The following is a 25,565-nucleotide window of genomic DNA, read 5'->3' on the forward strand; positions in this document are numbered from 1 at the left end:
TGGTTAAGTGATACAAGCATCGGCACACTGCTTTGAAGTAAACTGCTTAGCATTTACGACGCATGCCTCGGAGCTCCGGTATCAACCATAACATCACAACCTAGAACCCTCCATGTAGGGTTCTTCATAGAACCCATTGTATATGGTTCTGCCTTGAACCCTCTATGAAGGATTCTACCAGGAACCATTTATCATCTAAAGGTTCTTCCTAGAACACTATGAATGGTTCCACCAGCGTTATTTCTTTTACGATTAAATTATTTATGAAAATGCATTACTATATAAATATATATTATAAGGGCCTATTGTAGTTATACCCTAATACAGTGGTGTTAGGAAACCCCTGGTTTAAAGGCCACATCAGGCCTGCAAGTCACATTTTGCTGGTTTGAAAAGTGACATGTAATTCCTATTGGAATCCAGCCAGAGATAGGATATCCAACAAGTGAACATTTTTATCACCAGCAACCTGCATTCAGAATGACTGCCAGGGTAGGGAAGATTGAATACTGAGACTATCTCAGTGATGGAACAACCATCTCAGTAACAGGTGCAATACCTACTAACAGATTGGATTCGTTTAAAATATATATATGTTTTATTTATCTTTGTGTAGCATACAATTTATCAACATGCAAAAACGCATTAAAACAAACAATTCTGAAAATCACCTGCAATAGAACTTGTGTTGTCTTCTAAAGAATCAGGGTTAGAATTAGGTTTAGGGTTATTAGCTCGGGTTAGTTTTAGGGTTATGGTTAGGAGATATGGTTAGAGTTAGGTTTTCGGGTTAAGGTTAGGGTAAGGTTTAGGGGTTAGGGGAAATAGGATTTTGAATGGGACGGAATTGTGTGTCCCCACAAGGTTAGTTATACAAGACAGTGAGTGTGTGTTTGTGTGTGTGTGTGTGCGTGCGTGCAAGCGTATGTGTAAAGGTCTCAGTTATCCAAGCTCTCCCATTCACCAGTGAACAATATAACAATATCAGACTTTTACAACATGTTGCATCAGCACACACACACACACACACACACACACACACACACACACACACACACACACACACACACACACACACACACACACACACAGAGAGAGACTCATCTGCCCTCATGTGACCTCTGCAGCTCTCTCCTCTCTTCTTTCTGTGTGTGTCTCACTGTTTTTGTTTTTACTTATATCTGTCTGTATAACCCCTCTCTGGTTCTCGTTCTGTATCATTCTGTCTTTCTTATTCCATCATATCTCTTTCTGTATGCAAGGCTAAAGAGAATATATTACACTAACTCAACCCCTAGTTGTGTCTTCTGACTCATAAAATAATTACAATATATAATAGATGTAATACGTATTCAGTGGCATGCTCCTGCAGCCTCTGCCAGAGAGAGTGTTTACCATACAATAGCCTTGGGGAATGGCTACACACACACACACACACACACACACACACACACACACACACACACACACACACACACACACACACACACACACACACACACACACACACACACACACACACACACACACACACACACACACACACACAGACAGCTCTAGTTTCTATTAGGGTGATTTACAGTTGATCTTTAGCTCCAGGGAGATGGAGAGAACTCTTACTTTCCCATTTAGGAACAGTAGTATCTAGCTAAGTCTCTCTATAATAATTATGTTCGCTCTCTCTCTCTCTCTCTCTCTCTCTCTCTCTCTCTCTCTCTCTCTCACTCTCTCTCTCTCTCTCTCTCTGTCCATCTCTCTCTGTCCATCTCGCTGAACCTCTATATCTCTCTCTGTTCCCACAAGAGAGATCGAGAGATGGATAGACAGATTGAGCTCGGAACACCTGCCAGGCATAAACAATCACAGATTCCAATGAGTAATATGTATATATACATACACACTACATGACGAAAAGTATTCTCGTCATACATCTCATTCCAAAATCAATTAATATGGAGTTGGTCCCCCCTTTGCTGCTATAACAGCCTCCACACTTCTGGAAAGACTGTCCACTAGATGTTGGAACATTTCTGCGGGGACTTGGTTCCATTCAGCCACAAGAACACTGGTGAGGTCGGCCACTGATGTTGGGCGATTAGGCCTGGCTCACAGTCGGCATTCTAATTCATTCCAAAGGTGTTCGATGGGGTTGAGGTCAGGGCTCTGTGCAGGGCAGTCAAGTTCTTCCACACTGATCACGACAAACCATATGGACCTCACTTTGTGCATGAGGGCATTATCATGCTGAAACAGGAAAGGGCCTTTCCAAAACTGTTGCCACAAAGTTGGAAGCACAGAATAGTCTAGAATGTCATTGTATACTGTAGCGTTAAGATTTCCCTTCACTAGAACTAAGAGGCCTAGCCCCCCCCAGATGGCACTATGCATTGGGGCACGTAGCGTTCTCCTGGCATCCAGCAAACACAGATTCGTCTGTACGACTGCCAGATGGGGAAGCGTGATTCATCACTCCAGAGAACGCGTTTCCACTGCTCCAGTCCGATAGTGGCGAGCTTTACACCACACCAGCCGACGCTTGGCATTGTGTATGGTGATCTTAGGCTTATGTGCGGCTGCTCAGCCATGGAAACCCATTTCATGAAGACGAACAGGTCTGGTGCTGACGTTGCTTCCAGAGGCAGTTTGGAACTCAGTAGTGAATGTTGCAACCGAGGACAGACGTCTTTATGCGCTACACGCTTCAGCACTCGGCCGTCCCGTTCTGTGAGCTTATGTGGCAAACCACTTTGCGGATGAGTCGTTATTGCTCCGAGACGTTTCCACTTCACAATAACAGCACTTACAGTTGACCGGGGCAGCTCTAGCAGGGCAGAAATTTGATGAACTGACTTGTTGGAGAGGTAGCATCCTATAACAGTGCCACGTTGATAGTCACTGAACTCTTCAATAAGGCCATTCTACTGCCAATGCAGAATTTTTATACACCTGTCAGCCATTCAGGGATCTAACTATCTTACAAGTATTTGAAATAAGGTTTCTAACTACTTCTGAGTATTTTGTATGTTGTATTACACTGGGCTGAACTACACTCCAATGTATTTTGTAACAAGATACTTTTGAAAGCTGTGATTTGTATTATCAAAATGAAAAAATAAAATCTATACCATTTCTTTAGAGCGGTTCACAATGTTGTGGGGCCCTTTCACCCTATATTGGTATCAAAAGTCTGATGTGATGTGATAACAGCATCTGCTAAATTAACTAAATGTAAATGTATAACTGAATAAAAATATAAACTCAACAGATTTTACCGTGTTACAGTTCGTATAAGGAAATCAGTCAAATGAAATAAATAAATTAAGCCCTAATCTATGGATTTCACATGACTGGGTATAGAGATATGCATCTGTTGGTCACAGGTACCTTAAAGAAAAGGTAGCAGCGTGGATCAGAAAACCAGTCAGTATCTGGTGTGATCACCATTTGCCTAATGCAGCGCGACACATCTCCTTCACATAGAATTGATCCGGTTGTTGATTGTGGCCTGTGGAATGTTGTCCCGCTCCTCGTCAATAGCTGTGCAAAGTTGCAGGATATTGGCGAGAACTGGAACACACTGTCATACACATCGATTCAGAGCATCCCAAACATGCTCAATGGGTGACATGTCTGGTGAGTATGCAGGCCATGGAAGAACTTGGACATTTTCAGCTTGCAGGAATTGTGTACATATCCTTGCAACATGGGACTGTGCATTATCATGCTGAAACATTAGGTGATGGCGGCGGATGAATGGGACAACGGTAGGACTTAGGATCTCTTCACAGTATCTCTGTGCATTGAATTTGTCATAGGTAAAACGCAATTGTGTTCATTTTCTGTAGCTTATGCCTGCCCATACCATAACCCCACCGTCACCATGGGGCACTCCGTTAACAACGTTGACATCGGCAAACCGCTCGCCGACACAATGTTATACACGTGTTCTGCGGTTGTGAGGCTGTTTGGAAGTACTGCCAAAATTACATTGGAGGAAGCTTATGGAGAGAAATTCAAATTCAATTTTCTGGCAATACCTCTGGTGGACATTCCTGCAGTCAGCATGCCAATTGTACACTCCCTCAAAACTCAAGACATCTGTGGCATTGTGTTGTGTGACAAAACTGCACATTTTAGAGTGGCCTTTTATTGTCCCCAGCACAAGGTGCAGCTGTGTAAGGAGCATGCTGTTTAATCATCTTGATATGCCACACCAGTCAGGTGGATGGATTGTCTTGGCAAATGAGAAATGCTCACTAACAGGAATGAAATACACATTTCAGAGAAATAAGCTTTCTGTGCGTATGGAGCATTTCTGGGATCTTTTATTTTAGCTTATGAAAGATGGGACCAACACTTTACATGTTGTGTTTACATTTTTGTTCAGTATACAGTGCATTCGGAAAGTATTCAGACCCCTTGACGTTTTAAACATTTTGTTACGTTACAGCCTTATTCTAAAATGGATTCAATTGTTTTTTTCACTCATCAATTTACACATAATACTACGTAATGAAAAGGAAAAATCTTTTTTTTAAATTTTTATAACAAATTTTCATAAATACTTAAATATTACATTTACATAAATATTCAGACTCTTTACTCAGTACTTTGTTGAAGCACCTTTGGCAGTGATTATTGCCTTTATTCTTCTTGGTTATGATGCTACAAGCTTGGCAAACCTGTATTTGGGGAGTTTCTCCCATTCTTCTCTGCAGATCCCCTCAAGCTCTGTCAGGTTGAATAGGGAGCGTCACTGCAGAGCTATTTTCAGGTCTCTAAAGAGATGTTCAATCGGGTTCAAGCCCGGGCTCCGGCTGTGCCACTCAAGGACATTCAGAGACTTGTCCCGAAGCCACTCCTGCGTTGTCTTGGCTGTGTGCTTAGGGTCTTTGTCTTGTTGGAAGGTGAACCTTCACCCCAGTCTGAGGTACTGAGCGCTCTGGAGCTGGTTTTCATCAACGATCTCTCTGTACTTTGCTCCGTTCATCTTTCCCTCGATCCTGTGCTGCAGAGATGGTTGTCTTTCTGGAAGGTTCTCCCATCTCCACAGAGGAACTCTGGAGCTCTGTCAGAGTGACCATCTGGTTCTTGGTCACTTCCCTGACCAAGGCCCTATTCCCCCGATTGCTCACTTTGGCCGGGCAGCCAGCTCTTGGCGGTTACAAACTTCTTCCATTTAAGAATGATAGAGGCCACTGTGGAAATGTTTGTGCCTCAACGCAATCCTGTCTTGGAGCTCTACGTACAATTCCTTTGACCTAATGGCTTGGTTTTTGCTCAAAGCAAAGGTTCTGATTAAGGATTTTTTTTATGTCATCCATTTTATAATAAGGCTGTAATGTAACAAAATGTTGAAGAAGTCAAGGGGTCTGAATACTTTCCGCATGCACTGTATACAAAAAATAAATCATATATATATATATATATATATATATATATATATATATATATATATATATATATTTTAAAATGTATATAGTGCATGCTGCAAATACCTTACTTACATAAGTATTCACATCCCAAAATATAGGTGTGCCAAACTTGTAGGGTCATACCCAAGAGGAATCAAGGCTGTAATCCCTGCCAAAGGTGCTTCAACAAAGTACTGAATAAACGGTCTGAATACTTATGTCAATTTGATATCAGTATTTATTTTTGTATCGCAAACATTTCAAAAAAACTGTTTTTGCTTTGTCATTATTTATAGTTGTGTTTTGTAATTGTAATGAATGATTTATGCCAATCCGTCCTCCCAGTAGTATCAACTAGGTCTACTGGAACTATAGCCCTCAAAACAACACAACAGCAATAACAACATCAGTTCTTTTGGAAACACTCTCTGAAACATCAGATGGTAACCCAGTCACAGATAGAGAAAAATCCCAGCCATGATATATGAACTGTAGTACTCACTGTTAGGGTGAGGGTGTGAGGTGGAGTCAGAAGGCTGTGGATCTTTCTTTACTCTGAACCTGTAGACACACACACAGAATCGACTGAGTACAGAGAAACAGAGCACCAGGGTCATGAGTAAAGAGAGAGAAGGAAGAGGTTAGAGATCAGGTATTGGGGAAGGGATGGTGTGTCTGAGTATGTGTGTGTGTGTGCGTCATGATCTCACAGTTTTATCAATTTGACTTCAGATTCTGATGTTTATCCACATTTCTCCAAAAGTCTAATTTTGAAGTTGCTTCAAACATCAAAGTCCTTTTTTGACACCCTCAGTTGACTCCTCCAGCTCAGCATCGTTCAATTTCTCCAAACTTCACATTTCTAAGTAGTTACATTTCAAAGTTAACGGTGAAGGTTTTTGATAGGGTTAAAACATTAAGTTTAGGTATTAATTCCGAATAAGGTAGGATAGAGTTAAAACAAATATTGAACACGCAACCTTTGAATCCAGAGTCATGGGATTACACCCATCCACAACCCTGTCCATAATGCCCTAGAAAAACCCAAGCTTACTTGATGGTAATAGATTTCCCGACGTCCCGAGCACATGGACAGATGTCCAATTTTGAAGTCAAGCTTGAGCAATCTGCCTGGTGTGTGAGTGAGGTGAGTGAGGTGAGTGAGTGAGTGAGTGAGTGAGTGAGTGAGTGAGTGAGGTGAGTGAGTGAGTGAGTGAGTGAGGTGAGTGAGTGAGTGAGTGAGTGAGTGAGGTGAGTGAGTGAGTGAGTGAGTGAGTGAGTGAGTGAGTGAGTGAGTGAGTGAGTGAGTGAGTGAGTGAGTGAGTGAGTGAGTGAGTGAGTGAGTGAGTGAGTGAGTGAGTGTGAAATATACAGGAAGAGAGGAGAAGAAGGAGAGGATAGGGAAAATAGATCACCTCTACTTCAGTAATGTCTATTTTTGAACAGTGTATCTCCTCATCTTCTCGTCCTCGCCATCCCTCTCTTCCCCCTGCTACGGCACAAATCCCTGTTAACAAGAAGCAGGTTGGCTTCAATATTTCCGAATGGCACCCCATTCCTTTTATCGTGCACTACTTTGTGCGCTATGTAGGGAATAGGGTGCCATTTGGGACGCAGAGTGAAAGACACTCTGCTGTCACACCACTGTCTACCTTGCTCACCCTACCACACTATACCTCTCTACCTACCTCCCTCCCTCCATCATTCCTCTCCATCCATCCCTCCCTTCATCCTTCCTTCTCCGTCCCTCCATCCATCCTTTCCACTCTCACTCTCTCCTTCCAGAGAGTTTTATTTGCTTTGTTGTCATGTATGCTTCATGTGTCAGGTGTTTCAATCGCATGTACAGGCGCATTGTGTGTGTATGTGCATGTGCGTGTGTGCGTGCGTGCGTGTGTGTGTGTGTGTCAACAGATTGCAGTGTGTGATGATGGTGTGTGGTAGTGGTGCCTAATCATGACACAGAGTGATCACAAACACCACCTAACCTTTCACAATCCAATAGAGGACATGGGATAGAAAGATGACATACACACACAAGTATGTGTCCACACTGTCGGTGTCTCTCCTGCCAGTGGAGATTACCTCTGCTCGTTTTCAAAGGATACAGACTGCGCCAGGGGTAAGGATTACACACACACACGCACACACACACACACACCGTCGGTGTGTCTGTACACACACTGACACAAACACACACACACACACACAGGGAAGAAGAGAGGTGGCACAGAAGAGAGCAGGAAGACATCACCACTCCATCCCTCTCTCATTCTCACTCCTCTCTCTCCTTTCTCTCCCTCTCTCTCATCCATCCCTCCTTCATCTGCCTTTCTCTCTCTCTACCTGTCTCTCTCTCTCTCAATTTTAATTCAATTAATTTTGAGGGCTTTATTGGCATGGGAAATAAACATTGCCAAAGCAAGTGAAGTAGATAACAAACAAAAGTGAAATTAACAATAGAAATGTACAGTAAACATTACACTCACAAAAGTTCCAAAAGAATAAAGACAGTTCAAATGTCATATTATGTGCAAATAGTTCAAGTACAAAAGGGAAAATAAATAAACATAAATATTGGTTGTATTTACAATGGTGTTTGTTCTTCACTGGTTGCCCTTTCCTGTGGTTAAAACTTTCCTTAAGTTTGGGTCAGTCACAGTGGTCAGGTATTCTGCCTCTGTGTACTCTCTGTTTAGGGCCAAATAGCATTCTAGTTTGATCTGTTTTTTTGTTAATTCTTTCCAATATGTCAAATAATTATGGCTTTGTTATGGAAGGTTTGGGAATTGTTTCCTTTTAGGTGGTTGTAGAATTTAACGGCTGTTTTAGATAATTAGCGGGTATCGGCCTAATTCTGTTCTGCATGCATTATTTGATGTTTTATGTTGTACACGAAGGATTTGGTGAATTCTTGGTTGGTGAGCGGACCCCAGACCTCACAACCATAAAGGGCAATGGGTTCTATAACTGATTCAAGTATTTTTAGCCAGATCCTAATTGGTATGTTGAATTTTATGTTCCTTTTGATGGTATAGAAGGCCCTTCTTGCCTTCTCTCTTAGATCGTTCACAGAGTTGTGGAAGTTACCTGTGGCGCTGATGTTTAGGCTGAGGTATTGTACATTTTTATATGTGCTCTAAGGCAATGGTGTCTAGATGGAATTTGTATTTGTGGTCCTGGCAAATTGATCTTCTTTGGAACACCATTATTATTGTCATACTGAGATTTACTGTCAGGGCTGAAGTCTGACAGAATCTGTGCAGAAGATCTAGGTGCTGCTTTTTGCCCTACTTGGGACAGAAGCACCAGATCATCAGCAAACAGTAGACATTTGACTTCAGATTCTAGTAGGGTGAGGCTGGGTGCTGCACACTGTTCTAGTGCCCTCGCCAATTCGTTAAAGAGGGTGGAGCTTAAGCTGCATCCCTGTCTCACCCCATGGCCCTGTGGAAAGAAATGTTTGTGTATTTTGCCAATTTTAATCACACACTTGTTGTTTGTGTACATGGATTTTATAATGTTCTATGTTTCCACTTTCCATCAATTTGTATAGCAGTCCCTCATGCCAAATTGAGGTAAAAACATTTTTGAAATCAACAAAGCATGAGAAGACTTTGCCTTTGGTTTGATAGTTTGTCAATTAGGGTGTGCAGGGTGAATACGTGGGCTGTCGTACGGTAATTTGGTATAAAGCCAATTTGACATTTGCTTAGTTCATTGTTTTCACTGAGGAACTGTTCGAGTCTGCTGTTAATGATAATGCAGAGGATTTTCCCAAGGTTGCTGTTGACGCATATCCCACGGTAGTTATTGGGGTCAAGTTTGTCTCCACTTTTGTGGATTGGGGTGATCAGTCCTTGGTTCCACATTTTGGAGAAGAGCTAAGGATGATGTTGAAGAGTTTAAGTATAGCCAATTGGAATTTGTGGTCTGTATATTTTATCATTTATTTGAGGATACCATCAACACCACAGGCCGTTTTGGGTTGGAAGGTTTGTATTTTGTCCTGTAGTTCATTCAATGTAATTTGAGAATCCAGTGGGTTCTGGTAGTTCTCTCTCTCTCTTTCTCTCTCACACACACACACACACACACACACACACACACACACACACACACACACACACACACACACACACACACACACACACACACACACACACACACACACACACACACACACACACACACACACACACACACACACACAGACACACACACACACACACACACACGGAAGAAGAGAGGTTTCAGAGACGAGAGCAGGAAGATGTAACCACTCCATCCCTTCCTCCTCCCTTCCTTCCTCCTTTCTCTCCCTCTCTTTCCATCTGTCCGTCGTCTCTCTCTCTCCCTCTCTCTCTCTCTCTCTCTCTCTCTCTCTCTTCCTCTCCCTCTATATCTACCTCTCTCTCTCTCTTTCTACCTCTCTCTCTCTACCCTTCTCTCTCTCTTCCTCTCTCCCTCTCTACCTCTCTCTCTCTAACACACAAACTACAGTGGTTCTGCTGAGGATGTTATTCTCTTCTCCTAAAAGCAAGACAAAAATGTAATGTTTCATTTGATCATAGGCTGTTGTCTGAGTGATCAGAGGCTGTTGTCCCAATGGGACCTGGTCAAAAGTAGTGCACTATACAGGCAGTAGAGTGCCATTTGGGACGCACGCTCGGAATTCAGAGCTTAAAGTCCCAGTAGATTTTTACCTGAAGAGAGCAGATCAGTGAAGAAACAAAACAAATGTAGAGGAGTGTGAACCAGATGGAGAGATGGTCTTTCATCGCCAAGCAGCTTTTAGAAAACAGACACACACAGAGACCCTGGCTTCCGTTGTCTCTCTCTCTCTCTCCTCTCTCCCTCCTTCTCTCACTCTCTGCTTCCTGATCTCTCTCTCCCTCCTGCTCTCTCCCTCTCTCTCTGTCTCTCACTTCCTGCTCTCTCTCTTCTCTCACACTCCTGCTCTCTCTCTTCTCTCTCCCTCCTGCTCTCTCTCTCTTCTCTCTCTCTCCCTCTTCGTTTCTTTCTCTGTATACCTCTCTCTCTCCCTTCCTCCCTTCCTCCCTCCATCACTTCCTCCTTCCTTCCCCCTCTCTTTTCCATCTTTCCTTCATTAAAAATGTTTCTCCTTCAATAAGAGACCAGAGAGGGAAGACATACGGAATATGTTCCTCAGTGGGGAAGCTATCATGCCAACCAGCAGGTCTCCATGGTAACAGAGAGAGGAATGACAAGTGGCTCATAGTACAATTTTTTTATTAAAATGTAACCTTTATTTAATTAGACAAGTCAGTTAAGAACAAATTCTTATTTGCAATGACGGCCTACACCTGCCAAACCCAGACAACGCTATGAGACTCACAATCACAGCCCGTTGTGATACAGCCTGGATTTGAACCAGTGTGTCTGTAGTGATGACTCTAGCACTGAGATGCAGTGCCTTAGACCACTGCACCACACAGGCGCCCGAATGAGTCAAAGAGACATAGGCAATCCCAAATGGCACTCTGTTCCATGTATAGTGCACTACTTTTGACCAGAGACCTTATGACTCTGGTCAAAAGTAGTGGACTAAGTAGGCAATAGGATGCCATTTTCTACGCACACCCAGAGAGAGGCTTGAGGAGCCTTGCTGCTATCACACTAGCTTTAACTAGACTTTGGGCCAAGCTACTTCTCTTTAACTGTGTTTCTGTGAGTGCAGGCGTGTCCGTGCGTGTGTGTGTGTGTGTTCATTATTATCGAGCAATAAACTCTCTCTCTGTCTTTATGACCTAAGACCCTGATAAAGTGAGGTCAAGATATATAATCAACAGCCATGAAGGTGAGACCATGAGAAAACATGCAGATGAGTCCATCACACTGAACAAACTACAACTCAAATGAGATTCTTCTGTTAACTGACTGTCTGTCTGTTTTATATATCATGGGAGTTGGAGTTTACTGTATAATGTTCCATATGGACGTGTTGTATATACGTGCCTTCAGAAAGTATTCATACCCCTTGACTTATTCAGCATGTTGTTGTGCTACAGCCTGAATTCAAAATGAATTAAATCTTTTTTTTTTCTCACCCAATACCTACACACAATACCATAATGATAAAGTGACAACATGTTTTTAGAATTTTTTTCAAATGTATTGAAAACAAAATACAGAAATATCTCATTTACGTAAGTATTCACACCCCAGAGGCAATACTTTGTAGAAGCAACTTTGGCAGTGATTACAGCTCTGGGTCTTTCTGGGTAAGTCTCTAAGAGCTTTCCACACCTGGATGTGCAATATTCGGCCATTATTCACATAACAATTCTTCAAGTTCTGTCAAATTGGTTGTTGATCATTGCTAGACAACCATTTTCAGGTCTACCATACATTTTCAATTAGATTTAAGTCAAAACTGTAACTCGGCCACTCAGGAACATTCACTGTCTTCTTGGTAAACCGATGTCACAGGAAGGTCAAAAAGATCATCAAGGACATCAACGACCAGGCAGTTACCATCCAGAAGGCGAGGTCAGTACAGGTGCATCAAAGCTGGGCCCGAGAGACTGAAAAACAGCTTCTATCTCAAGGCCATCAGACTGCTAAACAGCAATCACTAACTCAGAGAGGCTGCTGTCTACATTGAAACCCAATCACTGGCCTCTTTAATAAATGGATCACCAGTCACTTTATACAATGCACTCTAAATAATGCAACTTTAATAATGTTTCCTTAACACATTTATTTTATACCATATATTGCACCTTGCCTATGCCACTCAGCCATTTTTTTTACCTTTATTTAACTAGGCAAGTCAGCTAAGAACAAATTCTTATTTTCAATGGTGGCCTAGGAACAGTAGATCAACTGCCTTGTTCAGGGACAGAATGACATACTTCTACATTATCAGCTTGGGGATTTGATCTTGCAACCTTTCAATTACTAGCCCAACACTCTAACCACTAGGATACCTGCCATTCCAAATACATACATGTACATATTCCCATTCACCCCTTTTGATTTGTGTATATTAGATAGTTGTTGGGGAATTGTTAGATTACTTGTTAGATATTACTCAACTGTCGGAACTAGAAGCACAAGCATTTCGCTACACTCACATTGGCATCTGCTAACCATGTGTATGTGACAATGTGAAGCCTCCCACCATTAGCTCTGACAAATTGAAAACCCTAGTCATTGGTGACTCCATTACCCGCAGTATTAGACTTAAAACGAATCATCCAGCGATCATACACTGTTTACCAGGGGGCAGGTCTACCGACGTTAAGGCTAATCTGAAGATGGCGAGTGTAGAGAGTATAGGGATATTGTTATCCACGTCGGCACCAACGATGTTAGGATGAAACAGTCAGAGGTCACCAAGCGCAACATAGCTTCAGCGTGTAAATCAGCTAGAAAGATGTGTCGGCATCAAGTAATTGTCTCTGGCCCCCTCCCAGTTAGGGGGAGTGATGAGCTCTACAGCAGAGTCTCACAACTTAATCGCTGGTTGAAAACTGTTTTCTGCCCTTCCCAAAAGATATAATTTGTAGATAATTGGCCCTCTTTCTGGGACTCACCCACAAACAGGAGCAAGCCTGGCCTGTTGAGGAGTGATGGACTCCATCCTAGCTGGAGGGGTGCTCTCATCTTATCTACGAACATAGACAGGGCTTTAACTCCCCTAGCTCCACAATGAAATAGGGTGCAGGCCAGGCAGCAGGCTGTTAGCCTGCCTGCCAGCTTAGTGGTGTCTGCCACTAGCACAGTCAGTGTAGTCAGCTCAGCTATCCCCATTGAGACCGTGTCTGTGCCTCGACCTAGGTTGGGCAAAACTAAACATGGCGGTGTTCGCCTTAGCAATCTCACTAGAATAAAGACCTCCTCCATTCCTGACATTATTGAAAGAGATTGTGATACCTCACATCTCAAAATAGGGCTACTTAATGTTAGATCCCTCACTTCCAAGGCAGTTATAGTCAATTAACTAATCACTGATCATAATCTTGATGTGATTGGCCTGACTGAAACATGGCTTAATCCTGATGAATTTACTGTGTTAAATGAGGCCTCACCTCCTGGTTACACTAGTGACCATATCCCCCGCGCATCCCGCAAAGGCGGAGGTGTTGCTAACATTTACGCTAGAAAATTTTAATTTACAAAAAAAAAGACGTTTTCGTCTTTTGAGCTTCTAGTCATGAAATCTATGCAGCCTACTCAATCACTTCTTATAGCCACTGTTTACAGGCCTCCTGGGCCATATACAGCATTCCTCACTGAGTTCCCTGAATTCCTATCAGACCTTGTAGTCACAGAAGATAATATTCACATTTTTGGTGACTTTAATATTCACATGGAAAAGTCCACAGACCCACTCCAAAAGGCTTTCGGAGCCATCATCGACTCAGTGGGTTTTGTCCAACATGTCTCCGGACCTACTCACTGCCACAGTCATACTCTGGACCTAGTTTTGTCCCATGGAATAAATGTTGTGGACCTTAATGTTTTTCCTCATAATCCTGGACTATCGGACCACCGTTTCCAATCGCAACAAATAATCTGCTTAGACCCCAACCAAGGATCATCAAAAGACGTGCTATGAATTCTCAGACAACCCAAAGATTCCTTGATGCCCTTCCAGACTCCCTCTGCCTACCCAAGGATGTCAGAGGACAAAAATCAGTTAACTTCATTAGGGTAGGGGGCACTATTTTCACCTCCGGATGAAAAGCTTGCCAAAAGTAAACTGTCTGCTACTAAGGCCCAGAAGCTAGGATATGCATATAATGGGTGGATTTGGATAGGAAACACTCGAAAGTTTCTAAAACTGTTAGAATAATGTCTGTGAGTATAACAGAACTGAAATGGCAGGCAAAAACCTGAGGAAAATCCATCCAGGAAGTGCCATTACTTTGAAATGGCTGTTTTTCCAATGAAACCCTATCCACCATTTAAAGGGATAGGACCCAGATTCTGTTCCCTATGGCCTCCACTAGTTGTGAACAGTCTTTAGACATTATTTCAGGCTTTTATTCTGAAAAATTACAGAGAATGACAACATTGAATGAGTGGACCCTGGGATGTCCTCAGAGCTGGTTACAACCGAGAGCACGCCTTTCTTGTTTTCCTTTTATATTGATGAAGCTTTTGTCCGGTTGAAATATTATCGATTATTTAGACTAAAAACAACCTGAGGATTGATTATAAACATCTTTTGACATGTTTCTACAAACTTTACGGATACTATTTGGAATGTTTTAGTACTATATCTCTTGACACAATGCTGAAAATAATCATGGCCTCTAAACCTTCAAGCTGCATAATGGACCATATTTCAACTAAACTACTGAAAGAGCTGCTTCCTGTGCTTGGCACTCCTATGTTGAACATAATAAACGTCTCTCTATCCACCGGATGTGTACCAAACTCACTACAAGTGGCAGTAATAAAGCCTCTCTTGAAAAAGCCAAACCTTGACCCAGAAAATATTAAAAAACTATCAGCCTATATCGAATTTTCCATTCCTCTCATAATTTTTAGAAAAAGCTGTTGCGCAGCAACTCCCTGCCTTCCTGAAGACAAACAATGTATACGAAATGCTTCAGTCTGGTTTTAGACCACATCATAGCACTGAGACTGCACTTGTGAAGGTGGTAAATGACCTTTAATTGGCATCAGACCGAGGCTCTGCATTTGTCCTCGTGCTCCTAGACCTTAGTGCTGCTTTTGATACCATCGATCACCACATTCTTTTGGAGAGATTGGAAACCCAAATTGGTCTACACGGACAAGTTCTGGCCTGGTTTAGGTCTTATCTGTTGGAAAGATATCAGTTTGTCTCTGTGGATGGTTTGTCCTCTGACAAATCAACTGTACATTTTGGTGTTCCTCAAGGTTCTGTTTTAGGACAACTATTGTTTTCACTATATATTTTACCTCTTGGGGATGTCATTCAAAATCATAATATTAACTTTCATTGCTATGCGGATGACACACCGCTGTACATTTCAATGAAACATGGTGAAGCCCCAAAATTGCCCTCGCTGGAAGCCTGTGTTTCAGACATAAGGAAGTGGATGGCTGCAAACGTTCTACTTTTAAACTCGGACAAAACAGAGATGCTTGTTCTAGGTCCCAAGAAACAAGGAGATCTTCTGTTGAATCTGACAATTCATCTTGATGGTTGTACAGTCGTCTCAAATAAAACTGTGAAGGACCTCGGCGTTACTCTGGACCCTGATCTCTCTTTTGACGAACATATCAAGACTGTTTCAAGGACAGCTTTTTTCCATCTACGTAACATTGCAAAAATCTGACATTTTCTGTCCAAAAATGATGCAGAAAAATTAATCCATGCTTTTGTTACTTCTAGGTTAGACTACTGCAATGCTCTACTTTCCGGCTACCCAGATAAAGCACAAAATAAACTTCAGTTAGTGCAAAATACGGCTGCTAGAATCCTGATTGGATTTTTTTTAAATCATATTACTCCAGTGCTAGCCTCCCTACACTGGCTTCCTGTTAAGGCAAGGGCTGATTTCAAGGTTTTACTGATAACCTACTAAGCATTACATGGGCTTGCTCCTACCTATCTTTCCGATTTGGTCCTGCCGTACATACCTACACGTATGCTATGGTCACAAGACGCAGGCCTCCTAATTGTCCCTAGAATTTCTAAGCAAACAGCTGGAGGTAGGGCTTTCTCCTATAGAGCTCCATTTTTATGGAATGGTCTGCCTACCCATGTGAGAGACGCAAACTCGGTCTCAACCTTTAAGTCTTTACTGAAGACTCATCTCTTCAGTAGGTCCTATGATTGAGTGTAGTCTGGCCCAGGAGTGTGAAGGTGAACGGAAAGGCACTGGAGCAACGAACCGCCCTTGCTGTCTATGCCTGGTCGGTTCCCCTCTCTCCACTGGGATTCTCTGCCTCTAACCCTATTACAGGGGCTGAGTCACTGGTTTACTGGTGCTCTTCCATGCCGTCCCTAGGAGGGGTGTGTCACTTGAGTGGGTTGAGTCACTGACGTGGTCTTTCTGTCTGGGTTGGCACCCCCCTTGGGTTGTGCCGTGGTGGAGATCTTTGTGGGCTATACTCGGCCTTGTCTCAGGATGGTAAATTGGTGGTTGAAGATATCCCTCTAGTGGTGTGGGGGCTGTGCTTTGGCAAAGTGGGTGGGGTTATATCCTGTACGGGGGTATCAACGGATGGGGCCACAGTCTCTCCTGACCCCTCCTGTCCCAGCCTCCAGTATTTATGCTGCAGTAGTTTATGTGTCGGGGGGCTAGGGTCAGTCTGTTATACATGGAGTATTTCTCCTGTCTTATCCGGTGTCCTGTGTGAATTTAAGTATGCTCTCTCTAATTCTCTCTTTCTCTCTTTCTTTCATTCTTTCTTTCTTTCTCTCTCTCGGAGAACCTGAGCCCTAGGACCATGCCTCAGGACTACCTGGCATGATGACTCCTTGCTGTTCCCAGTCCACCTGGCCGTGTCTGCTGCTCCAGTTTCAACTGTTCTGCCTGCACCAATGGAACCCTGACCTGTTCACCGGACGTGCTACCTGTCCCAGACCTGCTGTTTTCAACTCTCTAGAGACAGCAGGAGCGGTAGAGATACTCTCAATGATCGGCTATGAAAAGGCAACTGACATTTACTCCTGAGGTGCTGACCTGTTGCACCCTCGACAACTACTGTGATTATTATTATTTGACCATGCTGGTCATTTATGAACATTTGAACATCTTGGCCATGTTCTGTTATAATCTCCACCCGGCACAGCCAGAAGAGGACTGGCCACCACTCATAGCCTGGTTCCTCTCTAGGTTACTTCCTAAGTTTTTCCTAGCCACCGTGCTTCTACACCTGCATTGCTTGCTGTTTGGGGTTTTAGGCTGGGTTTCTGTACAGCACTTTGAGAGATCAGCTAATCTAAGAAGGGCTATATAAATAAATGTGATTTGATTTGATTTGGTAAGCAACTCAGTGTAAATTTGGCCTTGTGTTTTAGGTTATTGTCCTGATGAAATATGATTTCCTCTCCCAGTGTCAGGTGGAAAGCGAACTGAACCAGGTTTTCCTCTGGGATTTTGCCTGTGCTTAGCTCCATTCTGTTTCTTTCTTATACTGAAAAACTTCCCAGTCCTTAACAATTACAAGCATACCCATAACATGATGCAGCCACCACTATGCTTGAAAATATGGAGTGTGGTACTCAGTAATGTGTTGTATTTGCCCCAAACATAAGTTATATTCAGGACAAAAAGTAAATTGCTGTGCCACACTTTTTTGCAGTAGTACTTTAGTGCCTTGTTGAAAACAAGATGCATGTTTTGGAATATTTTTATTCTGTACAGGCTTCCTTCTTTTCATTCTATCAATTAGGTTAGTATTGTGGAGTAACTACAATGTTGTTGATCCATCCTCAGTTTTCTCCTACAACAGTCATTAAACTCATACAACTGTTTAAAAAGTCACCATTGACCACATGGTGATATCCATGAACGGTTTCCTTCCTACCTGGCAACTGAGGATGGACGCCTGTATCTTTGTAGTGACTGAGTGTATTGATACACCAACCAAAGTGTAATTAGTAACTTCACCATGATCAAAGGCAGTGGTTCCCAACCTTTTTCGGTTGCTGTACCACCGACTGAATTTTGTTCTACCCGGAGTACCCCTGAAGTACCCCATCATGTGCATTTTACCAGTAAGCCTATGGTCTCATGACACTTCTTGTGTACCCCCTGTGGATAGGCTAAGTACCCTTAGGGGTCCTAGTACCCTTGGTTGGGAACCACTGCTTAAAAGGGATATTCATTTCCTTTTTTTATTTTTACCTATCTACTAATAGGTGTTCTTCTTGTCGAGGCATTGGAAAATCTCCCTGGTCTTTGTGGTTGAATCTGTGTCACTGCTCGAATAAGGGACTGACAGATAATTTGTATGTACAGTATAGCATTCCCCTACAGATGTTGAATATAAAAACAAACCAATTGCAAACTGGATCTTTCTAATCCCAAATGACCGCCTATTCCCTATTTCAGGATTCCCCAACTGGTGGTGATTTCATTTGGCCCCCCATTACAGAAAGAGAAAAACTGAATAGAAAGCTCTGGGGACAGGTTGTCAGGATACTGGACAGCCAATAAATTGGCAGATGCAAACAGATGATCATCTTTAGCGGACAACAGTTCTTGAGGGCTTGAACTAAAAAAAAAAACATTTTTTTTGTATTTCTTTCAATCTGGTGAACTGGTGTTTGAGTTGTGTGGTTGCAATATCAACAGTCCCTTATCTCTGGTATATCTTGGCATGCATCATTCAAGACTAAGATTACATTGTGTGCAGTGCAATGGACATATAATGCACAATGTCTCAGGAAAGATTTTGCAATATTCAGTATAGAAAATAGTCGGGCCTGCAACCTGGACCTACAGGCCGTGGTGAAAACATTTGCTCACAAAAACACAAGGCAACACAGTCACATACTGTAGCTACTATAGGCCTTTAAGTAGAAAAAAAGAGAGAGACAAGCACAGACACAACCTAGGTTTGGCGACAGTGGTATGTTTCCAAAATGGATTGTGGCGGATAAAAATCAGTGCGTGATGATGTATTGCACAAAATATTTACTTTTTCTCTTCCGTTTTCATGTACCGAATAAAAATCGATAGTTTTGTCACAAAAACTGTTGCATTAAATAGCAAATGTGCCTACTCTGGTCTTGGCCCCTGTGCTTTAGCCATCAGCTCGCAGATTCAGTGTGGGTAGGCTTTGCGGGTTGTCTAGTCTACATGATGAGATTATTATGGATCATTATGACACCAGAATAAGATCTCAATAATTACTGGAAACGAACATCAAGCTCATAACCGTGCACATTCACCACCCTGTGATGTTCATCATGACTTATTTCATCTGTATCTCCTGAGTGGTGCAGTGGTCTAAGGCACTGCATCTCAGTGCTAGAGGGGTCACTACAAACCCTGGTTCAATGCCAGGCTGTTCCACAACTGGCTGTGATTGGAGTGCCATAGAGCTGTGCACAATTAGCCCAGCGTTGTTAGGGTTTGGCCAGGGTAGGCTGTCATGGTAAATAAGAATTTGTTCTTAACTGACTTGCCTAGTTAAATAAAAAAGTAGCCTAATAAAGTGCATGGTTTCCTGAGTCGTAGTGGGAGGACCACACACCATATCATTGCGTGACTTTAATATGATGGTTATCAAATCAATATTTGCGCTTAAAGGTTTACCGCATAATAAATGTATCTGACGCAAAAAGATCCTTCCCTATCGAACAAAGAAATGATCTGTCACCATTTATAAAATTAAAGCGAAACTTCCTGTTTCCGTCAAACTTCCTTTATTTATAATTTTTTTTCTTATATTAAGCAAACCAGACTGCATCATTTTCTTGTTATTTTAATGTACGGATAGCCAGTGGCACACTCCAACACTGAGGCATAAAAATGAACTATGTGTGTTTAGTGAGTCCGCCAGATTAGCAGCAGTAGGATGACCAGGAGTGTTCTCTTGAAAAGTGCTTGAATTGGACCATTTTCCTGTCCTGCTAAGCATTCAAAATGTATCGAGTACTTTTGGGTGTCAGGGAAAATGTATGGAATAAAAAGTACACTATTTACTTTAGGAATGTAGTGTAGTAAAACTAAACGTTGTCAAAAATATAAATAGTAAAGTAAAGTACAGATACCCCAAAACACTACTTATGTAGTACTTTAATAAAGCAATTTTACTTAAGTACTTTACACCACTGCTTGCAGGGTTCCAGAGAAACAGCGTTATGCCAGTGGTTCTCAATTCTCTCCTCGGGGACCCCCAGCTGTTCCAGAGGTAGCTCACTTGATTCAACTAATCAATTAACACAATCATAACCCCTATGGAGTTTTAACAATATAATATGGCTGGCCAGAATTAAAAACCCTGTATGGTTCTTTAAAGGTTCTACAAAGAACCTTTACGATTGCAAAAGGTTCTTTATAGAAAGATTCTCCATAAAGGTTATATGAAGAACCATATGAAAGGGTACTAGATAGCCCCAAAAAGGGTTGTAACCATCGCAGACATTTTTTGGGGTGCTATACAGAACCTTTTTTAATGGAGCAAGGTTCTTTATTGAACATTCAAAAAAGTGTTATATATAGCATCAAAAAGGGTTCCACTATGTTTACAAGCCAAATAACCCCTATCTGGTATAATTCAAACATTTATCTGGTATAAATCAAACATTTATCTGGTACAATTCAAACATTTATCTTGTACAATTCAAACACTCAAAAGGAAAAGGATTCCATTTGGGATGCAGATCAGCCTCCTAGAGGCAGCAAGGGAAACCATGCAGTCCCTGGATATGACAGAACTCTTATGGAAATTAATATTTTCTTTCCCTGTCATTGGTTGTTTATTTACCGTCGTTCCGACCCACTCTCCCTCTGTTACTTAGACAATCCATCCTGTTAAACAACAACGTGGGTGTAGTTGGGAAAGGGTGTGTGTATACAGGGATTGTGCACAAGCGTGTGTGTCTATTCTGATGTGACAGGGGAAGGAAGAATGTTGTAGGAATGTAATGAGAGGGCTGTGAGAACGTTACTAGCGGGCTGTAAGAGCCAGCCAAGTGTAACATCCGTGTTTGTGAGAACACTTTGAAAACATCTTGAGAGCCCTTCCATTGTGAGTGCCGGCAATTTCTCAAGTAAGGTTGTCTTTTACTGCTTCTATGCTGTCCTTCCTCCACATCTTTTCTCTGTTTGTCCGGTCATTTCTTTCTCAATCTCTCTAACAGTTTCTCTCTCTGCTCTTTTGCTCGCTCTTTCTCTTGGCCTTTGTCTTTCGCCTACTCCACCCTATTCCCTACATGAGGTGAGATGGCGCCGACAGAGATGGTCGCCTCGCTTCGCGTTCTTAGAAAACTATGCAGTATTTTGTTTTTTGAATGTATTATTTCTTACATTGTTACCCCAGGAAATCTTAAGTCTTGTTATATACAGCCGGGAAGAACTAATGGATATAAGAACGTCAACTTACCAACATTGCGACCAGGAATATGACTTTCCCGAAGCAGATCCTCTCTTCGGACCACCACCCAAGACAATGGATCTAATCCCAGCAGCAGACCAAAAACAACGGCGACGCAGAAGGGACAGACGAAGCTGTCTTCTGGTCAGGCTTCGAAAATGGGCACATCGCTCTCTGTTCCTGAGTATACTACTCGCCAAAGTCCAGTGTCTTGACAACAAGGTAGACGAAATTAGAGCGAGGGTTGCCTTCCAGAGAGACATCAGAGATTGTAACAGTCTCTGTTTCACGGAAACATCGCTCTCTCGGGATATGTTGTCGGAATTCAGCCACCGGGCTTCTCGATGCATCGCGCAGACAGAGAAAAACACCTGTCTGGGAAGAGGAAGGGCGGGGGTGTATGCTTTTTGATTAACAACTCTTGGTGTAATCATAACAACATACAACCCAGGTCCTTCTGCTCACCTGACCTAGAATTCCTTACAGTCAAATGTCGGCCATTCTACCTACCGAGAAAATTCTCGTTGGTTATAGTCACAGCTGTGTACATCCCCCCTCAAGCGAACACCAAGATGGCCCTCAAGGAACTTTACTCGACTCTATGTAAACTGGAAACTGTATATCCGGAAGCTGCATTTACTGTAGCTGGGGGTTATAACAAAGCAAATTTGAGAACAATGCTACATACATTTTATCAGCATATTGATTGCACAACACGTAGGGCTAATACTCTCGACCACTGCTCCTCTAACCACCGCGATGCATACAAAGCCCTCCCTCGCCCTCCCTTCGGCAAATCCTACCATGACGCCATCTTGCTCGTCCCGGCTTATAGGCAGAAACTCAAACAGGATGTGCCAGTGTCAAGAACCAATCAACGTTGGTCTGACCAATCGGAAGCCACGCTACAAGATTTTTTGGATCACGCGGACTAGAATATGTTCCGATCAGCCTCAGACGACAATATTGACCTATACACTGACTCGGTGAATGCGTTTATAAATAAGTGCATTGGAGACGTCGTACCCACTGTGACCATTAAAACCTACCCTAACCAGAAATTGTAAAACTGAAAGAGCGATTCACCGCATTTAACCATGGAAAGAGGTCTGGAGAGATGTCTGAATAGAAACAGCTCCACAAGGCAATCAAACAAGCGAAATGCCGGTACAGGGACAAGGTGGAGTCACAAATCAATAGCTCAGACACGAGATGTATGTGGCAGGGTCTACAGGAAATCACAGACTACAAAAACAAAAACAGCCACGACATCACGATTCCAGACAAACTAAACACCTTCTTTGCCCACTTTGAGGATAATACAGTGCCACCGTTGCGGATCCCTAACAAAGACTGCGGCCCCCCCTCTCCTTCTTAGTGGCTGATGTGAGTAAAACATTTAAACTTGTTAACCCTCGCAAGGCTGCTGGCCCAGTCGTCATGCCTAGCCCTGTCCTCAGAGCATACGCAGACCAGCTGGCTGGTGTGTTTACAGACATATTTAATTGCTCCCTAACCCAGTCTGTTGTCCCCACATGCTTCAAGATGGCTACCATGGTTCCTGTAGCCAAGAAGGCAAAGATTACTGAACTAAATGACTACCGCCCCGTAGCACTCACTTCTGTCATCATGAAGTGCTTTGAGAGGCTAGTCAAGGATCATATCACAGCCACCCTACTGGCCACCCTAGACCCACTTCAGTTTGCATACTGCCCCAACAGGTCCAGAGATGACGCAATTGCCATCATACTGCACATTTCCCTATCCCATCTGGACAAAAAGAATACCTATGTAAGAATGCTGTTCATTGACTACAGCTCACCATTCAACACCATAGTACCCTCCAAGCTCATCATCAAGCTGGAGGCCCTGAGTCTCAACCCCTACCTGTGCAACTGGGTCCTGGACTTTCTGATGGGTCGACCCCAGGTGGTGAAGGTAGGAAACAGCATCTCCACTTCGCTGACCCTCAACACTGGGGCCCCACAAGGGTGTGTGCTAAGCCCTCTCCTGTACTCTCTGTTAACCCACGACTGCGTGGCCATGCATGCCTCCAACTCAATCATCAAATTTGCAGACTACACAACAGTAGTGGGCTTGATCACCAACAACGACGAGACAGCCTACAGGGAGGAGGTGAGGGCACTCGGAGGAAATCAACCTCTCACTCTACGTCAACAAAACAAAGGAGATGATCGTGTACCTCAGGAAACAGCAGAGGGAGCACCCTATCCACATCGAAGGGACAGCAGTAGAGAAGGTGGAAAGTTTTATGTTCCTGGGCGTACACATCACAGACAAAGTGAAATGGTCCACCCACACAGACACTGTGGTGAAGAAGGCGCAACAGCGCCTCTTCAACCTCAGGAGGTTGAAGAAATTTGGCTTGTCATCCAAAACCCTGACAAACTTTTACAGATGCACAATCGAGAGCATCCTGTCAGGCTGTATCACAGCCTGGTACGGCAATTGCACCGCCCTCAAATGCAAGGCTCTCCAGAGGGTGGTGCGGTCTGCACAACGCATCACCGGGGTCAAATTACCTGCCCTCCATGACACCTACAGCACTCGATGTCACAGGAAGGCCAAAATGATCATCAAGGACAACAACCACCAGAGCCACTGCCTGTTCACACCGCTATCATCCAGAAGGCGAGGTCAGTACAGGTGCATCAAAGCTGGGACCTAGAGATTAAAAAACAGCTTCTATCTCAAGGCCATCAGACTGTTAAATAGCTATCACTAACTCAGTAAGGCTGCTGCCTACATTGAGACCCAATCACTGGACACTTTAATAATGTTACATATCTTACATTACTCATATCACATGTATATACTGTATTGAGACCCAATTACTGGAAACTTTAATAAATGGAATAATGGCACTAAATAATGGCACTTTAATGATGTTTACATATCTTACATTACTCATATCACATGCATATACTGTATTTTATACCATCAACCGCACCTTGCCTATGCCGCTCGGCCATCGCTCATCCATTCACTTACATGTGCATATTCTCATTCACCCCTTTAGATTTGTGTGTATTAGATAGTTGTTCGGGAATTGTTAGATTACTTGTTAGATTCGTGTGTATTAGGTAGTTGTTGGGGAATTGTTACTTGTTAGATATTACTGCACTGTTGGAACAAGAAGCACAAGCATTTCGCTACTCACATTAACATCTCCTAACCATGTGTATGTGACCGATAAAATTTGATTTGATAGTGCACTACATCTCTCTCTCCCTCTCTCTATCTCTCTCTCTCTCTCTCTCTCCCTCTCTCTCTTTTTCTCCCTCTCTCGCTCCATCAATTCCAAGATGGCGTAGCAGTCAGACGTCTTTTGTCCCCGTCTTGTCGTCTTGTCGTGTCCCGTGTATATATATTTTTATCTTCGAATATGTTTTTTATATTTTTCCTAAAACTCAAACTCAAAACATTCTCCTGCAACCTCCCTCACCCAATGTGGTGCGGATCTGTTTTTTTCTAAAGTATTATTCACCTCGAATCCGGAATCCCCCAACAGAAGATAGCCAGCTCACTAGCTACTAGCTAGTAGTCAGCTAACCACTTCTAGCGGTCACCAGCTAACCTTTAGCTCGGAAAGCTCTCGTCAGTTTATACAACACGACTCAAACCAGAGTATACCGGACCTATTTTCTCTCCATATCCCCGGATTCCTACCGCAAGCTCTGGACATTTTCACCTGGATCTTCGCAGCTAGCTAGCTGCTATCCGAGTACTGGCTAACGTCGGTCCTGGAGCAAGCACCAATTAGCCTGGAGCTAGCCCATGCTAGGCCCTTTCTCCCGGCTAGCTAAAGAGGCCCATCAGCCACTCCTGGGCTACAATACCCAGACCACTTCTACTGCCGGTACGGGCACGGAACCCCACCGATCCTTCACGACTGGACTATGACAAAATCTGCTCGAGGGGGTAGTCAACTGGCCTCTACATCGCGCCGTCCCCTGAATGCATATCCGCTAGCCGCGGCCCGCTAGCTGCTAGCTGGCTAGAGCATACTGAACTGTTAGCTGTATAGATCCATTAGCCAATTTCTTGGGCCACTACACCTATTTTGCAAATTGGACTTGTTCCCCTCTGCTACTCGGAACCCTACTAATC

General features: G+C 43.1%; 1 protein-coding gene across 5 annotated transcripts in view; it reads right to left on the reverse strand.

The window, feature by feature from the left end:
• Positions 1–25,565, reverse strand: part of rbfox3a (RNA binding fox-1 homolog 3a) — a 748,768-nt gene that overhangs the window by 487,660 nt on the left and 235,543 nt on the right. For all 5 annotated transcript variants that reach the window (XM_014212871.3, XM_082977478.1, XM_014212853.3 and 2 more), the window contains exon 3: positions 5,917–5,975. The gene's annotated coding sequence lies outside the window, so the exon portion shown is untranslated. The remainder of the gene's footprint in view (positions 1–5,916; positions 5,976–25,565) is intronic.

The sequence above is a fragment of the Salmo salar genome, chromosome 01 (genome assembly GCF_965601325.2).
Source record: "Salmo salar chromosome 01, fSalSal1, whole genome shotgun sequence".
NCBI lineage: Eukaryota > Metazoa > Chordata > Actinopteri > Salmoniformes > Salmonidae > Salmo > Salmo salar.